The sequence below is a fragment of the Manis pentadactyla genome, chromosome 1 (genome assembly GCF_030020395.1).
Source record: "Manis pentadactyla isolate mManPen7 chromosome 1, mManPen7.hap1, whole genome shotgun sequence".
Taxonomy (NCBI): Eukaryota; Metazoa; Chordata; class Mammalia; order Pholidota; family Manidae; genus Manis; species Manis pentadactyla.
In genome coordinates, this window is record NC_080019.1 from 188,103,445 (window position 1) to 188,125,405 (window position 21,961).

Consider the following 21,961-nt stretch of genomic DNA (forward strand, 5'->3'; position numbering starts at 1 on the left):
GCCATGTGAAACAACATATTCACAGGCTCAGGATTAGGATACAAACATCCTGGGAGTGGGGGCATTATTCTGCCAAGGATACCAAGCAAAATATTTATATCAAATATATACACTGAGCAAACTCCTTCCTATAAAGAATTCTGATGACAGCTGTTATGAAAATAAGATTTTTTTCTGATTACAATAAGGACTGAAAAATGTCCACTGGGTTTTTTAACTAAAAGAGGACCCGAGTAGCTCAATGGGCTAAAACATGAGGAGGAGTCACAGAATGAGACAGAAGGGGAGTCACACTTGTAAGGTTAACATTTGTTCTCAGGGCCAGTAAACAAGTAATTAACATTAGTAGGGCAAGTACCAGGGATGAGGTAAAAGTACCATATTTAAAGTCTTGATTATAGATTCATACTCTCCAAGCCCAAGAAATAAAAGTTCCTTGTTCCACAGGTCCTCATCCCTGTCCATCCACCAATCAGTTTTCTGGAAAGATGTGGCACAGAAGTGGTGGAACCGTGATGATCTGCCTGGATGTCCCTTGCAGCAAGTTTGCACAAGATCCTGGAGTCCTTGCAAGGGAGTGTGGTTGCAGGAGAGCACTCCCAAGTCAATCAGCTCTCCCTAAGTCACTCATATTCCAAGCTCCATGGTCTAGAACCCTCAGCGCCAGCCCTTTTCATAGTTTCCTGACCTGAGCCAGTCTTCAGACAGCAACCCATTTATTAAAGAGGAGACTGAGTCCTCGGGAGGACAGACCTGCAACACAATGGCAAATGAACATGGTAATGATTTCCCCCATCCTCTCCCAAAGGGACCTCAGCCACTTACTCAGGTAGTTGTAGACTGGAGCAAAGGAAACATCAAATATGTTTCAGCTTATTGGGGTCTCAGTTTCCACTGATAGCTGGAGAACTGAAGCATTATCTTGACCCTTTCTTTAAAATAGGAGAAAGTAGGGACAAGAAATAATGGCATCTGGTGAAGATCCAACAAAGACAGTATCTACTATTTCTACAGACCCACCTGGCCATCATTTATCTCATCCTAAAATGTACACTTGGGATAGACCTTTGGTAGTCAGAGCAACCAACTTGCTTTGAGTCCTTGGCATGAGAACTATCACAGTGGGAAAACCAAGTGGAAACTTTTGAAGCAGCCACCTTCCACCCTGCCTAAGTATACTAAATCAAGGAAAATACAGAAATTCATGCCACCCTCAGAGGGACCTATAGGATGCAGAGGAAGTGGTCTCCTCTAAGTCATCAGTCTGTCCCCTGCAGAAACCAGAGATCCTGAAAGGTGACAGCAGACTGCTCAGACTCCCCACCTGCTGTGCCACAGTGGGCAGACTAATAGATCTCATGCACCTGCTATGCAGCTATTCATTTGGGGAAGGTGTTCCACTCTAACTCTATCAGACAAAAAATCAGAAAATGTTTGCATTCAGATTGAAAGAACAAAAATATTCCTTTACAGTTTTGCCCCCAGAACTGTGTTAGCTCTTCCACCCTCTGTCATAATGTAGTCTGAAGAGGTTAAATATCTGGGCATCATGCAGTACATCACATCGAGGGTATCATTCTAGTCAGGCCAGAAGAATAAGAAGTAGATAGTTCATTGGAGGCCCTAGTAAGACACATGTGCTCCAGAGGATCAGAGATAAACCCTACCAAGATTTAAGACTTACACTACATCAGTAAAATTTTTAGGGCCCCAGTGGTCAGGAGTGTGCCAGACATCCCATCCAAAGTAAAGGACAAAATATAGCATCTTGCACCTCCCACTACAAAGAAGGAAACCCAAAGATGACTTCAAGGGATGACTTATGCTAGTCCCCACTAGCAATGATCACTCTGTCTTGAGAAGCAGAAGTGATACCAACAACACTATGCTTTCTGCATACATAAATATTTGGTAAGACTCTCAAAGGGATATCAGTGGCACAAGAACAAAAGACATAAAATTTCAGTGAATTTCCAGGCAGCGTATCAGTCAGTTATTGCTGTATAACAAACCACACTAAAACTTAGTGGCTTAAAATGGCAGCCATTTGGGTGGCTTGGGGGATGGGGGGATAGGTGAGGGGATAAAGAGGTATAAGCTAACAACTGTAAAATAAATAAGTCATGCTGGTGAAAGTAAAAAAACAAAATAAAATAAAACAGCAACCATTTATTTAGCTCTTGATTCTTTAGGTCAACAATTTGGGCTGGGCTCAGTTGGATGGGTCCTCTGCTTTTGCCTACATGCACTTAGCTGCTGAGTTGGCCAAGGGCTGGCTGGTTTGGGATGGCTTCTACCACTAAGACATCCAACCTTTGTTCCCACGGGTTTGCTCATCTTTCAGCATTCAACCTGGTCTGATTCACAGGGTTTCAAGAAAGAGTAGCCATGTATGGGACCTCTTGAGTTCTTGTGCTAGGCTAAGTTCATGCATGTCACAGCATCACTTCTACTGTATTCTGTTGGCTAGAGCAGGTCATAGAGAGGCTGAGATTCAAAGGTAGCGAAACAGACTTTGACTCTACGCCTTGATAAGAAAGTTGCAAAGTCATATTATGGTGATCAAAGACACAGGGAAAAGTAAAGGATTGCAGCCATTTTTGTAACCCACAAGTCTGCTAGATTCTGTCTAAACATTTGTGGGGCTCACAAAAGAGTAACTCCCCAAAAATGAGGAAGAAGGAATCTGATCAAACTTCTAGGCCAGTCATTTCAAGGCAAGAATCAGAAATTCCTAAACAGAACCCATGTCCCTCTTTAGAAACCCAGTGGCACAAAGCCCTGACCTTAGCTTCTCTCTCTGGACTTACTTCACCCTCTGAATGACCTCTCTATGCCACCTGTCCTCTTTTAGAATCAATTTAGAATGTCTCCATGACTTATGCCTTCAGAACAGAGCAAATTCATAAACATTCTGAAAGGGGTGGACATCTTATTCAAGCAAAATAGGAATGAATTCCTCTAATTTATCTGGCATCCTCCTGCAAGATTTTATCACATCTTTTGCTTCAAAAAAGAAAAACAAGGAAGTGACCTGACACACAAACTGCATTAAGAAAAATGCTTTTAAATCTGCACTCACAAAGAAACAAAAAGAAAAAAGGAGAAAATCCTAAAAATGTTGAGGTTGGAAGGCACATGTAGCACATGTTCTTGGGAGTCTGATCTCCATGGTGCGGGGATGGAGTGATCAGAAGTGGACGTGTGAATCCCCACCCTGGGTCTCATCATTAGGATAACCACATGTGAGTCTCTCACTCTTCTCCTTTGAAAATTGGTATTTGGTGAAGCAAAGCATAATTTTCTAAATTCCACATGCTATTTTTTATTTTACTGGAAAAATTCTTTTCTTTGCTCCCTTAATTTTCCTGATTCTCCATTTTCTCCTCCTTTTTCCTTCCCCCTCCTCCACTAAGGAATAGGGATTTTCAAGCTTTGCTTCCTTGTCAAGTTGAAAGGCCACAGAGTCAGAGCTCATGGGCCTTGTGGTTTCTCTCCTTGCATTTCAAGATACGCTGAGGTCAGGTAGATCTGCAAGGTAGAGAGGTGCTGCATTACCCAATGTGGCTCTGAGAACAGGAATTTGGAAGGAAAAAAGGAAGAAAGAGGCCCCTCCCTCCTCAAATGCCTTTAAAATGTGGACTTAAGAAAGTGTGCTCCAGAGTCAAACAGAAAGAATTGGAAGAGCTTTTACATTTCAAAACACAGTGGGCTTGGAGCAGGAAGGGAATTTAGAGAGCCTTGAGCTATAAACCAGTCTGATCCCCTAAATTAGCCAGATCCCTCCCTGAGCTCACAGAGACACTGTCCCCAAGAGCTACCATGCTGAGGGCACTTTCTGGATATGAACCAATAAGATGCTCTAAACTGGACATGCTTTAATAAGTTCTGTGTTCCAAAGACAAGCAAGATGGGAGGCAGCCTAACATGGTGGTGAATTGCTCAGACCCAAGCTTGACTTCCTGAGTAAATTTCAGCTAGGCAATGGGTTGAATTGTGTCCACTCCCCCCACCCTGCAAAATTCATATGTTGGGGTTCTCACCCTCCAATACCTCAGCATGTGACTTTATTTGGAGATGGGGCTACCAAGGCAATCAAACTAAGATGCAGTCATTAGGGTGCGCCCCTAATGCAACACGACAGGTGTCCTTCTAAAAAGGGGAAACGGAACACACACACACAGAAAATGCCTTGTGGAGGTGAAGGCAGAGGCCTGGTGCTGCTTCTACAAGCCAAGGAACACCTAAGATTGCCAGCAACCCCCCAGCAGCTGGGGGAGAGGCCTGGGACAGATGCCCCCTCACAGCCTCAGGGGGACCAGCCCTGCTCACTCCTTCATCTGGGCCTTCCATGCCCCAGAACTAAAAAATGTCTGTTGTTTAAGCCGCCCAGTGTGTGATACTTTGTAACAGCACCCCTGGCAAACTAACAGAGCCAGTCACCATCCCGCTGTGTGACTCAGCACAGCTTCCGGCCCATGTGGATATTAGAGACGCTGTGCAGCTCTGCTGGCTGTTAGGAGGGTAAATGCATTAGTGTGCACAAGTGCTCTGCATAGAAGTGGGCACAAAGAAAGAGACGTGTATTAGTTAAATTAAAATTTCTTAAAATCATCACAAAAGTTGCTACAGAAATTATTAGTTGATTTGTCTGACTTTGCAGCCTGTGTGGTATTAAAGGGAAAATTTTTAAATCCTTTAGAAAGTCTAAATGCCATTACTTATTCCAAGCACTATTGACAAATTGTTATAATTAGAGCTATGTTGTTTTCTTCGTTTTTCTTTCAATAGTGTGATCTGGCAGTGCCTGGGGCTGTTAGATTTCTAATAAATTATTAATCTGGGAGTTAATAATTCATGTTAATTGTTGCTGTAATCCACTTTATCTGGCAAATGTGAGCAAAGGTCATAGCTTTTTAACAGCAATGGTGAGACCTTTTCTAAGTTTCTTTTTCCATGCTCTATCATGGAAATATTCAGATATAGAAGGCAAAACTTAACCAGAGCTGGGAAAGCAAGACGATTCCAAGGGTAGAGGTCTAGACCTTCAGTCGTATTTCATAGACCAGCACTGCCTCCATAGCCCTGCTGGAAGGAAAGGAGGGTCCCAGGGAACGCAGAGGACACTAGCCCCAGGGGAGCCTTCTCCAGAGGAACACAGCCACTCAGGTTTGTAAAGCTTTTACGAGAGAACTTACAATAATTGCAAGTGATCACTGACCACTGATCAAACTATTTTTTTTCCAGAAAATGTAACATGGTATTTCAGAGACTAGCTCACCAGCGGGGTTTTTGTAATGAATGATGATTCTTCTAAATTACACAGGGTGATGGCCACAGAATCCCAAGCAAATTCCTATCACCACTGATGTCTTTGATTTTAATTCATGTTTCTACTCTCTTTTTCTTTTTTCCCTAGAAAGAATTTGAGGTAATTCCTGATTATAGACCCTAGAAGACAAGAAATTAAAGGTCTTTTACCTTGATAAATTTACATTTACTTCCCAATTCACTGATTCATCTCTCCGTCTACAAGGCAGTTCCAGTGGCCCAGATGTTCTGGTTGTTTTATACCTTTTTTAGCCTTGATAATTAAAAGTTTCTTTTCAAGTCACCAACTGATATAGTGAAATAACCGTTTCCCATTTGGAAAATAAAATAATTCCTAGCAGCTTTTTTTTTTTTTTTTTGAGTTTGATCAAAAGATCGATGTAAAATATGCAGAGAATGATGTCTGAAGACTTAGGACAAAATTTTAAATGGAAATCACTAGTTTGAAGAGTTTGGAGGCTGGAAGTCCAATCCTCTAGCTCTTGTTTATCCAAAGACAATTTGAATAGCATATGCTTTTCATTGTGCTCCTTTTCAGTCATTTACATATTGGGGAAATGTATATTTGGCAACAGGTCCTATTTTTAGGAGTCCTTGAAACCTGCCCTTTGAAAATGTTTTCATTTCTGGCACATATGTGTATTTTAAGCAGAATGAAAACACAAAGCAAAAAAAGAAAAATATGTACAGAAAGGAATGATTTTTCCAGCCCCATGAAGCACAATAAGAAAGCAATCATTCAGTTGTGACTTTAAAAATGGATTCGTGCCTGGGTTTTCCAAGTATTTCCTTCTAAATGACCATTTCTCTACAGAACTGAACTAATGTAAAGAGACAGCTTGTTCCAGTGCCAGAACTGAACAAACACAAAGGATGCAGGCTCTATTTTCACATGAGGAACTTGACCAAATAATGCCTACTCTGTTTCCCTGCAGCCTCTTGAGCTGATTCAGAAGAAGGTGCCATGTGCCCACTGCATGGCTCAGAGCATGTTTGCCTGGCCTGCCTGCCGATCGCCACCGAACTTCTATTATTTGCAGTCAGTAACAAAGATTCATCCTTGTGTTCATCAAGCAACAAGGAGAATCTTTGTCACTTAGTGTAATTAATAGCTGCACTTCTCATGGGAAGATGGGAAAAGGATGCCCTTTGCATGGAGGCTTGGGTAGATTCAGAACAGATTTCACGGCTCCTGTTTGCCTTTGGCCACATCTAAACTGCCAGGACTCCAACGGACGTGGGAGGATGGTGAGCAAAGTGCTTCCCCTGGGGCTCAAGGCTCCCTCCTCCAAGCCCCATAACTGGTCCACCAGAGCTCTCTAACCTTTCCAGTGAACCACATGGACTTGAAGACTTGCCCCCCCGTGGGGGTGTCCTATATCTGCGCCTTGTGTCATTGCTACTGCCTCACCACCCTGTGGTCTCCATGAACCTCCAGAAAGAGTCCATGCAGAATAGAAAATAAAAATGGGAAGTTGAGAGTGTCCACTCAACAATCCTTCTGAGAATGTATTTTAGGTCCTGTTTTCAAAATGCAAGACCCCAAAACTCTGACTTGGACAGGCTCTGACGCTGACTCACTCTGACAGCACAGATGGAAATCACCAAATCTGGGTCCCAATCTGGGGTCCAAGTTTCACTTTACACTGAAACACAGCCTTCTGTTTCACTTTCTGGGCTCCTGCCTTTTTATTACTTGGGGGACCCACTTCTTTCTTCTTCCTCCTCTTCCATAAACATGGCTGGATTTCTCTCACTTCTGGACCTTTAAATTCCTGTCCTCCGTCCTGGTCTCCTCTCTCAGGGGGTCAGGGCACCCTTAGGTACCAACAGCTCCTCACCATCACCCCATGTCCTATCACTGTGTCTAAAGCTCTCATGTCAGAGAAAGCTTTGTCACTTCATTTAGAAAACATATAAGTATTAGAAGGCCATTGGTTTTTTTTCCCTCCTATTCCTGCCCAAGAAGAAAGGACCCCACTGACCTTCCACCTCATCTTTAAAGAAACCCCACCTCACATATTTTCCCTTGGCTCATCCATCAGCTATGCACTCTCTCCCCCAGGCTTCCTCACCCTCCCCATAGGAGTGTCCGGCCCCACTTACACGGTGGTTGGGTCTCTTTCCCCTGCTCTATTGCCTTCCCTGGAGAACCAGCATGGACCTGTTCCTTCCCTCCTCAGGGACCACAATGCCCTGACTCTCCTCTGAACGAATGCCCTCCATCCTTCTCCTCCCTTGACCCCCACCATCTGTCTGCAGTGCTATTTCAAAGCCACCAGTTCCCTCTCCCTTGCCCACCTTTACAGGGATGCTTTTTCAAGCCCCTCCACCCAACCAGGCCCTGTCCTACCCAGTCTAACCATCATCTTGAGGCCTCTGTGGTGTTGCCAGTCATTGTGCATGGTACCCTTCATGCAGTGAGGAGCTGCCCCTGACCTCCACACATTGTGACAGGCTGTGGCAGGACAACTTTGGGGGAGCAGCCTCCAGGGGTCTCTCTGACCATGCTGCACGCCCTCATTCCAGCTCGGCCTTTCTAGGCTCCTAAGGACAGGATTTCCTGCTAGTCTTGGTGGTACTATGTGTATAATTAACTATAATACTACAAGGGTATACTACATTGTAATTCCACACATGTGTATTAAATCATAATAATTCCTTCCAAGCTTATGAAATTTTCTTGCCTACAAAACATGCTATTTTTCAGACAAAGGCACTCTGCATTCCCTCTGAGAGCTCAGCTCAGCATGGCAAGCTCTGCACAATTTTAATTCCTACCCAACAACACCACCAATGTGGCTGAGATGTCCCTAACTGAGAAAATCATCCCTTCCTCCCACTCCCAAGCCTCTGCACCCATTATACCATGAGTTTTGCCTTATGGAAAAAAGAAGGTAGATTCCTGTGGCCTTGACAGACAAGATGGAGAGTTTCGTCCTGCTGCTACCTGTCTTTCACTCATAGAATCTACCAGAAATTTGTGTCAGTGTTCTGGGTACATGTGGAGCCAGAGAGAAAGCTAAAAATGGAGTGCTGAGAATTGAAGAACCAGTTGCCCCCAAATCCATCTCTCTAGCCCAGACCTCTCTGCAAGTTCCAGACGAACTGCCTTTCAGACATCACAGAGGCACTTGGATGTCCACCTAGATGTCTAAGACGAAAATGCCACTGCCAAGGCCAACTTCTTTACTCTTTCACTGCAGTGAAACCAGGCAGAGATTTGGGAGTTATCCGGGATTCCTCCTTCTTCATCATCTCCTGACATCATACAAGTCACATATAAATGCTTACCTAAGGTCACCTTAATCTATACTTCTCTCTCCACCCCCCTTATTCCCTCTCCAATGCAGAACTAGAAATGGCATCACAGTGCCTAAGCCACCTTCTTAGTTGCATCCTGGGATTGTTTAAAACCCTTCACCACCTCTCTGTTGCTTCCACCATAAGTCTGTGGAGAGATCCAAGCCAGACAGATGGACGGGGGCACCTGGAGCCTGACTCCCAGCACCCTATTCCAGCTTGCTCCCTAGTTCACCATGCACTTAGAGACTGGTACCACTTTCCACAGGATGCCATGAATGGAAGGCATTAAAATAGCAGTAGAAGCTGATACACATTTCTTCAGGTAGTGCAGAAGGCTTTCCAAGATCTTGCTTCTGCAGCAATGTAATTTGAAGCAATACTGAACTGTTTATAGTTCCTCAAACCCAACAGCCTTTACTCCCAGTAGGTAGCTCTTTCCCGGACCATCTCACACCCCACGCAACACCCATCCCCACTGTTCACTAGAGGAAAATCTACTTATGAGCTTATTCTGATATTACAGTCTCTGAGATCTGTCTGACTTCTGACTGCATCATCCTTAACCTGAACACCAAATACCCTCACAGATCTAAACACACCACCTGCACACAGTAGGTTGTTATTCACAGCACATTTGGCTGGAATTGTATTGTTACATTATTGTTTGATAAATAAAATGCAATATGCCTGTATATATTTTAATTTGAATCTCATTAAATTATAAACATTTGTCCATTTTAACCTAAAAAGATCAGTTTCATAGAATTAAATATAATATATGTATGCATATATTATATGTGTAGTTTACCTGCATGTGCTGATCTATCACATACATAACTTAGCTTTTATTTGCTATATGCACTGTTTGTTTGCTGTACAAAAATTGAAAAAGGTGGAAAGCAACAAACATGATTATCTAAACATCAAATTAAATTTTATGAAACGAAGTTTCACTATTATCATCAGTCTGTATGAGTCACAGTAGGAAAAATAATTGATGAGCTGATAAAGGCCCACTTTACTGCCTTTGAAGGAACCACACCCTGCCTTCTTTCATGGACCATTAAAATCAAGACATAAAAGTTGCCATTCTGGATGGATGCCGTCAAGTATCATATGACAGGTATATTTTATTTTTCTTTAACTCATAGTTCTCTCTCACATGCATACTGAAAGACTGAAAAAAAATGCCAGGGACCATTAAACATTAAACATCACTGGCTATATGATATCTAATTCTTCAATGTTTACTAAGACCACTTGAAGTTTAATCTTTAATCCCACTTATATTACATATTAAGAAAAACTTGGACTGTGATCCAGATCCTATTCCTTATAAAGTCAGTCTGTAAAATGATCAGATTGATGTGTAGCAGTCACCCAGGAAAGGCCATGTGACAGCTGTAGTCACACCTTACTTGCTTAACTCATTCAGTGTTATGCTTAACGCCCACAGGAGGTCACAGCTGCTAAGAGTTGTTTGCTGAGAAGCTGCAGACAGAGCACAATTAGGTATTCCCACCTAACCCCATCTGTGTGGGCCTGAAATGGAGGTGAGAAGCCTTTAGTACCCTACTCTCCTGTGTGGCCATTTTCTACGGCAAATATCTAAGGTCTCCATTGTCCCTGAGTTGTACCCTCCTACACATACAGAATGGCTGCTCATAAAGAGCAATTAGAGCTGCCCATCCTTTCTAATAGAGGATATCTTATGCACAAAATATAGCAATTCATCCACATTAGATCCCAGTGGACTAAATTCTACAGCTAGAGAAGTGAAACACCTCCACACTTTTCAGAGCCTGGAAATGCTATGCTTCAGCTGTCTCTGCCTCACCCTAGTCTCCTCCCCACCCACTAGCCACTGGTCGGTAAGACTCTCTCATCACCTAGACATAGGATTTCATTTTCACCCTTTATACCCTTAGACTTGAGGTTCCAGAACTTTCCTTTCTTCTCACATTATTCTTATCTTGATCCAAAATTCAAACACCAGTTTCCCTGGTGTCTTTCTTTTTCCTGTAGACACACATTTCCCACTGGAGTACTTAACCAACCAACCATTCACTCCGCCATCTTTGAAGAGGAGGCCACACAACAGCTTCTCCTCATGGCCTTGTGTTTGTTGTTTGTTTGTTTCAGTTCTACTTTCTTATAAATGACTAACTGATAATGCCTTCTAGGGACATTTAAACTTTGAAAGATCATAAAGGAAAGCCCCTTCTCTGCTCTCCACCATTTCCCATCTGCCCATCAACCCTATTTCCCAGAGCCCCTCACTTCCCTTGCTGTCCTCATCTGCTTTTCTCTCCACCACTGGATTTGACTGAGCCAATTTACCACATCCTAGCTTCAGGAGAACGGGACAGCAAGGGACTCTGGGTCTTCCTTCAAACCACCTGCCACACACACATGACTTTCTTTTCATGGAATTCACAAAAACATGTGGCAAGCAGACTCAAGGATCTGCTGGTACCTCCTATCGAAGTCTGTTAGAAAGAGCCAAAGAAATGGCCAAAGAAGCAATCATGCATACTGATGGAAGAGGAACCTCAAATTTTAAGACCATTTCCTATTTCTTTGTTTAATTTGTTAGAAGAGGTTTTATGGGTTGATTCATTTTTTTCCCTAGTAATTTGTGTACTGCCCCAGAAACTTGAAGGACATGTAAAAATATTGATAGAATTTTCCTTAAATAAAAATCTGCTGTATTTGTCTGAGCAAACTTGAACCTGAAAAAGTGCAGATTCAATTTGAATTCCAAAGAGGTGCATTTCCCCCTCTATACACTGAAAGACCTGGAATTTCATTTTGTGGAAGCCCATGCATTTGTCAAATTAAACTTGAGAAAGAAAGAGAGTGCCTATCCTTGAAAAGCTTATGTTAACAGAAGCACCAGAATAGAACCATTAGATAACTCAGAAAAATCAATCCCTTACCTTTAAATGGCACTCAAAAAAGTAAACTGTTCTAAGAGATGAACACTTGGTTTCTTTTTCATAACAGATGAAATATCAAAATTAGATCAAGTTGGTTTGCTTCTGTTATTAAGAGCAGCAAAGTAAAATGAATCTTTTACTTTCAAAGTGTTCTATCTTTTTAAAAATAAGCCTTACAGTGACTAAAGAGTTATACAAGTAAATGTAATCTTAGACTGGATCCTGTATTGAAGGGAAAGCTGTTAAAAGGGATATTATTCAGTCAATTAACAAAACTGGCATATGGACAGCAGATTAGATACAAGTATTATCTTGATGTTAGAGTTACCAAAGCTGATTAAGTGTGTTGTGGTTATGTAAAAGAATAATTATCCTTGTTCTTAGGAAATATACACTGAAGTATTTAAGGAATGACAGACCATGATGTATGCAACTTACTTACAAATTTCAGAAAAAAATATAATGTGTATAAGTGTTTATGTATAGAAGGAGAACAAATAATAAAGCAAATGGAATAAAATGTTCACAGTAGGCAAATCTGGATATTTGTTGTTCTTTGTAAAATACTCCTATTGCATTTTTCCTGTAAACTTGAAATTATTTCAAATAAAAAGCTTAAAAAATATATGCCTTATGGTTTGAAATTATTTTTGATGGAGAGTTGGAAAGTAGAGCGACAAAAGAGAAAAATAAGTAAAAATATTAATCTCCTGGAAAATAATTCTCTACAAGATGGAAAGATGGTGGCTTGACCCCATCTTCAGAGACAGTTCAGTGTCATAAATGTTCTTTTTATTTCTATCCACCAGATTCATTCTTATCTCTCCAGTCCTCCTCATCAGCAAATAGCCTTCAAAAGCATTTGGATTGGTTTAAAATATCTACAAACAAAATGCATGGACGTGAGAGTCTTGGGGCAAATGGTGCATAGCATCCTCATGGCATTGAACACTCCCTTCTTGCTGCTGATGAGATGTCCACTAAATCAGGGGAACACAGTTCTACGTTAACCCCCTAGAGGGAGTTCCTTAAGATAGAACTTCAATGTTACAGAGCTCAAAAAGCCTTTGAAACAGATGGCTATATTCCAGACCAAGTCATTAAACAATGTTTCCTAAAAATAACTATCATTTTATTCTAAGAATTTTAAATAGATAAATTAATTAAATCATCAGAACCTTGAGAGAGGTATTTTGATTATTTCCAATATACAAATGAAGACACCAAAGCCCAGAGGACTAAAGTAACTTGCCCAGGGTCACACAGCTGATAAGTTGCAAATCTGAACCCAGGTGGTTTGACTCCAAAGCCCACATTCTTAATGACCACACTAGACTTCTCAACAATACCCTCCTAAGACTGAGACATCAGTCATTATCTGTTGGCCAGTTAAAACAGCTCTAATTATTCTAATTGACTAATTGGGATATCACTACACATGCCACACTGTTTTTGTTTAAAATCCCATTACCTAAGCTTCATAAAGCAAACATCTATTGAAAAGTCAAATTTATTCTTTGGCCATTATTAAGTCTAGGGCCAATTTCACTGTGTGTTCTTTTCAGTGAGTGAGATTAGCACTCCTGAATAAACTAGAAAGATTAAATAATTTACAGCTTCTCCATGAACTCTTCCACATTTTCTCAGAACCCAAATGATCTCCGCCCTCTAAACCCATTGTGAATCATTAGGTGGCACTCAGCTTCAGTAACAGCAGGAAATGTTCCTTGCACATAATCCCTAAGTAACGTGATCCGAGACCTGTTTTGTCAGCTTGGCTAGGACTTCACATGGCTTCTCACCAAGTATCTTCCCCCTCTCGGGAGGATGAGATCCATGGCAGGCTCTCTTGGAATGGGCAACCACTTACTTCATGGGCTTCCTCCTCCCAAAAGATGGCTCTGCAGCAGGGATAGGGGTGGTGGGCTCCAAAAGAGATAATAGCAGTAGTAGTAAGAGTATTCTGGTAAGGGTGGTACGGGTATCAGGCACTGTTCCATGATTCCTTTGATGCAAGCATTCTCAGTGTCCCATTTTGTAGAGGAGGAAGTCTAGGCAGAGGAAAAGGAGAATATCCCAGCCATTGGAAAGTCAGATTTTGTAGCCACCTTGTATGGGTCAGGCAGTCTAAGTACTGTAAAAAACAACCCTAAATCTCAGCAGCTTAGCCTGATGAAGGTTTATGTCCCACTCACCACAGTCTTATCAGACATTCAGTGGTGGCCTTTCACAAGTGATTCAGGCATGCTGGCTCCTTCCCCCTGGTGATTCCACCATCCTCTGGACCTGAGAGTTCTTCTTGGACCACATCCAACTGATGGAGAATGAGGAGGCCTGGAACGCGGTCTTCCGTGTCACCAAGAGAATAACCAGCAGCTTGGTGAACACAGCTTGCTGTTGAAAAGATCATAGAAGCCTAGTTAGGTGGGGACAAAAGAGAGAGAGAACAAAAGAAGGATTTAGGTCCCCGACCACCTATCCAGGGTGGCATGCACTCTCCCTGCCTCACAGTGCCCCATGCCAAGCTCTGACAAGCACACACCTCTCCTGGGGTCAGGAAAATGCATTGTGATTTCTTGTGCTCTCAAGAGCAATCAGACTTTTGAGCCTTCTGGGCCAGGGTCTCCCTTGACAACGGAACGAAGGAAGCAACATCAGGTGAGGGTGAGAGGCACATGAAAGTTCGTTGACTCACCTGAACTTTGGCCTGAACTAAGCAAAAAGCTGATACACTGACACGGCCTTGACCTGCGCAAGGCATTGTTTCCCAGGAGCCTATTTCTAATGCGAGGCTGATCCTGGCCAGGCTGGATCTCACTCTGGTTCCCACCACACCTTATTTATTTATTAGGTCACAAAACTATCATGAAGTTAAGTCAAGCAAATCAGGGCTTAGCTGGATATAGTTACAGGTATCCAGGAAGCGCAGTGGTATCAAGACGGAGATGCTTGTGGAAGGTTGAAAACCTCCCTCCCTGCCACTCAATTATGTCCTTTATCCTAATTTTATTTTGGTTCATCAGACAGTCTTTCAAGACATTCCTTTTTAATTATGCAAAGTAGGGAAAGTTCTTCTCAAACATCAAATCCTGGACATTGACATTCTTTCATCAGCCCAGAAACTAAAGCTTATTATTACTTTAAAAATCTCTCAAAGATCTTGACTTTGCCAAATGTTACTGTTTCAGAGGACATTTAGAGAGTAATGCTACTATCCAAAGACATCTTCAACACAGCATCCTTAAATCAACACTTCTGTAGAATGTATGAGTCAATGTAACTTTTTCCTGACCAGTTGGTATCTCAGTGTCTTTGTCCTCTACCTGGTATCAAAACTCCAAGAAAAATACAGTTTATTTAAGAACCACCATCATGTTCACTGAAAATATATACTGCAAAAATTTTAAAGACAAAATACAGAAAGAGTCATTCTGTCCCTTCTCTCCTTTCCTTTTTCTCCTTTCCTCCCCTCTCTCCTTCTAAGAACTTTCAACTAAGAATTGAGAAAGGAGGAAACTTCCCAAATAAAACAAAAATAAGTAAATTTATTAGACATAATAACTAACATCTGTGCAATTCTGTGTGAATATAATTATGTAGCATGAGAGAAGATAAACAGAGAGGACTAGCTAGAAACCAATGCATCTAGTAGGGCTGATCAACAAAGAAAACATGAGATTTTAGTGTGAGGAGTTAAAAAGACAATGGAAACTTGATGTGATAGGAATTGTATCAGGAACATGGCAATGTTTAAAATAAACTGATCTTATAGCTTAGGAAATAGAAATCGAAACTGGCATAATTCAGCTCACATAATTGTTATGAGCCCCCACTAAAACGAGGTGTATTACCCACTGGAGTTGGAGAGATGAACAAGTGGTCCCTGCCCTTGAGGAGGGAGATGGACACGTAACTTCCCTACAAGGTGGTAAATGTGATGACAAAGATGTGCCTGGTGAAGGAAGAATGGAGGAGGACTGGACCTCAACCATGTCTTGGGGACAGGTACAGGGTCTGGGTCATGTGAGGGGAAACCACTAACCTAAGGGTATAAGCAGAGTGAAGGGCGTTTGAATGTAGACAAGAAAAAAAATGATGAGTAGAAGGGATGTCATGGTGGGAGCACGTCAGTAGACCAAAGACCAGGGGAAAGCATGGAAGACTTTGGCCCCATTCAATTCAGAGACCAAGCAAGAGGCAAGGAATAGAAAACCTACTGCAGATTCTTCTAGAGGGCAGCCTACCTAATACATAACTCACTCACCCTAGTGGTAATTTCATCTACCAAAATGTAAAGGAAGTATTGAGAGGTCCTACCCAAGAGCAAGTTCTCATCAACCAAAACAAACTGTCTGGCAGAGGAGAAGTAAGTGGAATCCAAAGCAGAATACTGCCTCTCTTTGGGGTTTTGAAACCAAGCAGGAGAATGTATTTGAAAAACCTTTTAAAAAAAAGTCAGAAAAAACTACATAGAATCCCATGGGCAAAGCCTTTGTGAAAAAAGAAGACAATTCAAGAGGGCCTCAAGGTTCTAAAAAAGTGAGATTGTTTGTAGTGATACCACCACAGAAAATGCCTATTGGTTTTTGGATTATAAAACATTTCTTCATTAAAAACATTTTAGAAATTACAACATTTGTAAAAGAAAAATTAAAACCACTCACAATTCCATTAACCAAAAGTGATCCCTTTTCTGCAATAAACATACTTAAACTGGAATCAAATAGTATAAACAGTGTATTCTACTTTTTTCTACTTAACATAGCATAAGCATATCCCCATTAATTTAGTTTCCTTTGAGAAAATGACTTCCCATGGCTGCAATAAGGGTCTGTTGCGTGGATGGTACTAACACTGGTGTAAGCATTCCCTTATGGCTGGAAATATAAGTCATTAATAATTTTTTGTTATTATAAATAACTCTATGATGAACACCTTAAGGTTTCACTTTGTTGTTAATATCCCTTTACCACAGCATGTGCACGGCCCCCTCCTCAGCTACTATGTGGATATGGATTGCTGATTTTCCGACATGGACCGCTAAGAAAATGTTCCTGTCTGGCGAAGGCACTTATCTGTCTAAGGGAACTATTACAAAGCTTATTTTCAGCTATCCTTGACAATGGAGGAAAAATGAGTTGAAAACCATTAGGCCCTTTTTCAAGTCCTTTCTGCTTGGCCTGAAAATGTATGAGAAGATCCAGAGATTTCCTAGACACAGTGGGTGGCCTCAAGGGGCTATTTTTATGATAACTAATTTTGTTCCCTTTCTTTTGTGCCAATCAGAAGTTTGGCCTATGAATCTTTTTGCCCTCTCTCTCCTCATCTGAGAGATTAGGCAATGTTCTAGTCTGTATAAAGAGAGATTATTTTTCTTTATACATGTCACACACTTGGAGGGGTGGAATACACAAGAGATGGGAATGCAGCTAGTTTTGTCCAGGCCCTGCAAGTTGATCACAACATTGCCAAGCTAAGGAGAAAAACATAAAGACTGCTGGGTGAGCAGCCAGAATTAAGAGAGCCAGAGGAGTGGGACGGTGTGCTAAGGCAGAGGCAGCAGGTCGGGGGGTGCAGCAAGCAGGCGGCCAGTGGGTGGAGAGAACAGATGAGGGCAGGCCTCCAGGGACCTGAGCCGGAGATCAGCGGCTTACAAGGGAAAAGGTGGGGAGGGTCTCTTGTCCGCAGCTCAGCTGGTTGGAAGCAGTTCCTTACAGGCAAGGTACATCCGGAGACCTTCATGAGAACGGGCAGCAAATCCCTAAGGAAAAGGATCTACGGCAGCCTGAATACAACGTGCAATGAACTTGGATGGCGTTAAAGGCTGGGGTCCCACACTGGTTGCAGAAAGTGAAGCAAGTGGCTCTACAGAGAGTGGGTACTGTCCATCCCACACATATTACAACTAGCTCAGATTCTTGGGAGCCTTGATGAATTAAAAGCACTTGCGGCAGTCTTAGTACCAGCCCGCCTTGCTCACCACTAGGACAGCGGGGTTCCGTGAGCAAAGGACAGACACCCTCTCACAACAACTCCATCTTGTGAGAAACTGCATTTTCCTGAGAACCAAACATGCTTCTCCAGACAACACAGGTCCCCCTACCCAGAAGCTCCCTCTCCGGGAGGAGAAGCTTGTAACATGCCTTGTCATTCAGCGAGTCACCAATGGCTCTTCGGCCCCTCGGTCTCTCCCGGTGTCAGTGAGGGCCACCACCGGGCAGAGAGCGCCCCATTTCAGGCCCCTGGTCTGGAGATGGGGAAGAGGAGGCAGGGGCGGGAGGCTCAGAGGCCCAAGTAGCTGCCTGCTCTTGGCAGGAGCTGCAGCTAATTTCCCTTGGCTGGCTCTGACTACCTGTCTGAAAGCGTTGCAATGCAGGAAGGAAATTTTTCAAGAGATTAAACTATTATTGTTTCCTGTGTGGCTGTCTTCGCTGGTGTATGAAAAAAAGCTTTAAGGGCACTTGAAAAGAGATTTGTCTGAATAGCAGGGTTGTTGTGATTCATCTCCCCCCTCCAGTCGGGATTTGGCCAATTTCCTCAGGAAAGTGGTTGATTAGGACCCATGGATTTATCCATGGCCTAAATATAAGATGTCATAAAGGTGATGAATGGTGAGCTCGCCATCCGAGGGAGTTAAGAGTTTATAAAAGCTATTTTTAACGGGTTGGAAGGGAAAAAAACTCATTTGTCACATTGCCAACATGTTTCAATAGTTAAAAACCTCTTTGTGGCCCCTGATAGTCATGCTACCAACTGCTAAAGGTCATTGTATTTTCTGATTTTACAAGTTTGTTTGAAAAATTGATTCAATGTGTTTTGCTGTTTATAGAAAGGCACATGAAGGAAGAGAAATACAGTGAATTTTCACACTGATTAGTGATTGCTGCTCCTGGTAACACTTACGCACAATAAATTTGTTTCTTTTTTCCACCCTGCCTTGCTGTCTATGCCCCTGCAGTACAAATAGCAATTGATGGAGGGTATTTCAAGACAGTTTTCAGGGCCCAAGCAAAAAGAGCCTGGGATTCCCAAATCAGAGGAAATTAGAGTTCTTTAGAAAGTGGATGATGCCATTGACAGTCACTGTCAGCATCTCGCATGGCTCACTGATGTCACATTGCCCAGAGAAGTTCCAAAAATGTGACTTTATTTTCATGACAGTTCCACAAGGCGAGGTTCCTCCTGCGGTCCCAAACTAATCAACTTTGTTTAAAGGAACCTAGATGATTAGCCTCTTTTTAAAGCTGAATCTCCCGTAAAGTAGTAGCAAATTTTCTGAAACTGGCTTTTAACCATTGGCAGAATCATGCAGTAACACACCAAAAGATATTTACTGAAAATAAAAGGTTGTCCTTGTTGGCTACATGTCTGGGCACTTTACAGATGGTAGAAACATGAAGGCACAGGCACCTTCTCTAACGTGTAAAGGGTAGGTGGATTGAGGGGAGGAGTTAATTGTTGAAATACAAGCAATTGCTATCAACTACTTTGAGCGACCATCAACAGCAAATGAGATGCCTTCTCTGATCCTGGCATCCTTTTGTAAGTTGATCCTGATCCACATAGGAAACCCGGTGATACAGGGTACTCCTTTATGGTTTAGCACCATTTCTGGGGACCCTCTAATGTGGCAGGAACACAGACTCCTACTCAGGGTACTGGGGAGGCAAATACCACTGCATGCTCCATGAGGTCCTCATTGAGCCCAGCAGATAAGGAAGGTTCCTAAAACAAGTGAGGTAAGTGATACGGTGCTATGGATACCCGGACTCGCCTGACAGTCAGGCAAAGGTAAAAGTTTTTCTCCCAGAGCGCCAGGAGTAGAGATCATAGCAAATCGTGCTAACTAGAAGCTTCTGTTTAAGGACACAGCCCAGGCATTGCAGGAATGGCTCCTCTCTATCTATCCCACTGGCCTGAACTTACTCTGATCACCACACCCAACAGCCATGGAGGCTGGAAAACGTCTCCAACCAAAGAGCCACTGCCTCCTAAAATGATGGTGTTTCTATTCTAAGAGGAAGAAAGATTGGATGACTATTGTAGAACAGTTAGCAGTGTCTGCACCTGCCACCATAAACTATGGTCACGTGGGAGCCCAAAAAGGATCATAACATCAAATAGCATCAACCAGCAAAACCGTTTCTGTTGAGTATGCAAAGCACAGGGCTGCACACGCTGTGGCCTCTGCAACAAAGGATAAGACACCTGATCCTTATTTTGCATTAAAATTGCTTATAATTTACATTTCATTATTTATCATAAATTTTTTTTCACATTAACACAAATAGCCACATAATATGTACAAGGTTCGTTTGAAAGGTAGTAGAGACTTTAGGGGCAAGAGAAGCAAAAGGAGGTGAGATTGTCTTCAGGTCCTCAGATGCAAGGAAGGCCAGCAGGAGCCGGGAAGGGCTCCGGCAGGAGAGTCCGCTGCCGCTGCGGGCCGCTTCCCCAGCCATGTGAGCGCCCCAGCACGAGGCTGTATTTTATTTATCTTTATGCCCCCAGTACCTAGAACAGCTCATTTCCTGGCATTTATCGGCTCTTGATTAATGTTGAGGAGAGGGGAAGAACCCTTCATTTGGGTTTTAGATGCACTCTAGCATAAGATGTACTACGGACTCTCACCGAAGGGCCCTTTGACCTTGGCCTCACAATCTCAGGGTCTCACACTTTGACTCTCAAGACATACATGTGACATACATAGGTGACATCATACAACTTCAGCCTCGTGCTGCACGCCCGGGCCACACCACCTGTGGTACACAGTGAGTTGGTTTTTATAAAGCCTGTATCTTGTGCATAACACAATTATACTGCTCTAAGGGGTTTGCAGTTGGGTTAGAAAAAATGTCGTTGTTAAATGTAATCAATATTCCAGAATACCTACAGTGTTGCTTTGTCATTTCTTCCATTTTGTTTGGTGTTGGTGTTTTTTATATTTAGGGTCTCAAAAGACTTGAAGTATCCTGGGACCCTCTCAACCTTTTTAAAATCCAGAAAAGGATATTCTAAGGATTCCATGCCCAGCTATAGTTGTACATGCAAGTTGCCCTAATGCCCTCTCTCTCTTCTTTTGTCCCATTTCGATTTGGTGACCGAGTTTCCTAGGGTGAGGTCACTGGGACCTGACAATTTCCGGGTCTTTTCTGTCCTTCATAACTGTTACTCTAAGGCCTGGACCAGGGCCGTCAGGACACCCAGGCTGGAACCCCGGCTTCTGGCTCAATCCAGTTGTTTGTGGTAAGCAGGCAAAGAGAACGTGAGGACGTACACAGTCCCCAGTCCCCTCCATCCCCTGGAAAGCCCGTTTGGACATGAGAGCCTTCTGAAGCACCTACCATCCTCTCTGCTCAAACTCGATAAATGTGCACCTAACTGGACCCAACTTCCAAATGCCTCACAAGAACTCTGTCAGTGCAAACAATCTCCAGGTAGGTCTTCCAAAACTACATGGTTTCCATATTCCAAGCCAATCCCCCAAGGTCCAGCCTAATAAATGCTCATAAAAACAACACAATGGCAAAAACACTTCACACAAACAATGGTCCTTTCCCCAGCCTGATTGTCAACACTTAGAACGGCAATAATGGCATCAGAAACATCTCAGGCAACTCTTACAGGACTTGGTTGGGGCTCTCTCCCCTTCTAGACCTACACTCTTCCTCTGCATGACCACAGCTGAGTCTGTGACTTCCACGAACAACCTCTGAGGCCCTGGGATGGAGTCCTGGGACGTCAGCTCCAGCCTTGCTCGTAGGCTTCACACTCATTTGTGCCCCTGCTGATAGGAGCCGATGCTTTGGCATCTCAGTCTCAGGCGCCTCAGACCCAGCCCACCCCAGTCTACGCTCACCTTCTCATCGGCACCCCTCTCCCTCCAGGTTCCAATTAGGGGCACAACCATCTTCCTCTGTGCCCAAGTTAAACTCCTGAGTACCACCCACCCTTACATCTGACCAACTTGCAAGTCTCGTTGACTGTCTCCTAAATTGCTTCCAAGTCCAACCACAGGCACCACCTTGTCCAGGCAACTCTGATTCCTTTTCTGGACAAGAACTTCCGAACTGGCCTCTCTCTAACCCTTCTTACCCCCATTCAACCCATTCTTCCCTCTGCAGCCAGAAGTTCTTAAATATCTTTTTCCTCCATTGTTCAGCAAATATTATGGAGCACCTGTCATGTGCAAGGCACAGTGCCAAGCACAAAAGATACAGTGGTGAGCAGAGGTCTGTGGCTCCTGTCCTCATGGAGCACGCACCAGTGAGACCGTATCACCTCCAGCTCAATAGCTGTGACTGGCAGACTCATGGCCCCAAATCTGTCCATGTCCTAATGGAAGGCGGACACGAGCTAAGGAAGGCAGGCAGCCTCTAAAATCA

General features: G+C 43.0%; 1 long non-coding RNA gene across 1 annotated transcript in view; it reads right to left on the bottom strand.

Moving 5' to 3' along the window:
• Positions 1 to 21,961, bottom strand: part of LOC130684247 (uncharacterized) — a 154,530-nt gene that overhangs the window by 53,790 nt on the left and 78,779 nt on the right. The window contains exon 2 of the long non-coding RNA XR_008998436.1: positions 13,447 to 13,992. This is a non-coding gene — a long non-coding RNA (uncharacterized LOC130684247). The remainder of the gene's footprint in view (positions 1 to 13,446; positions 13,993 to 21,961) is intronic.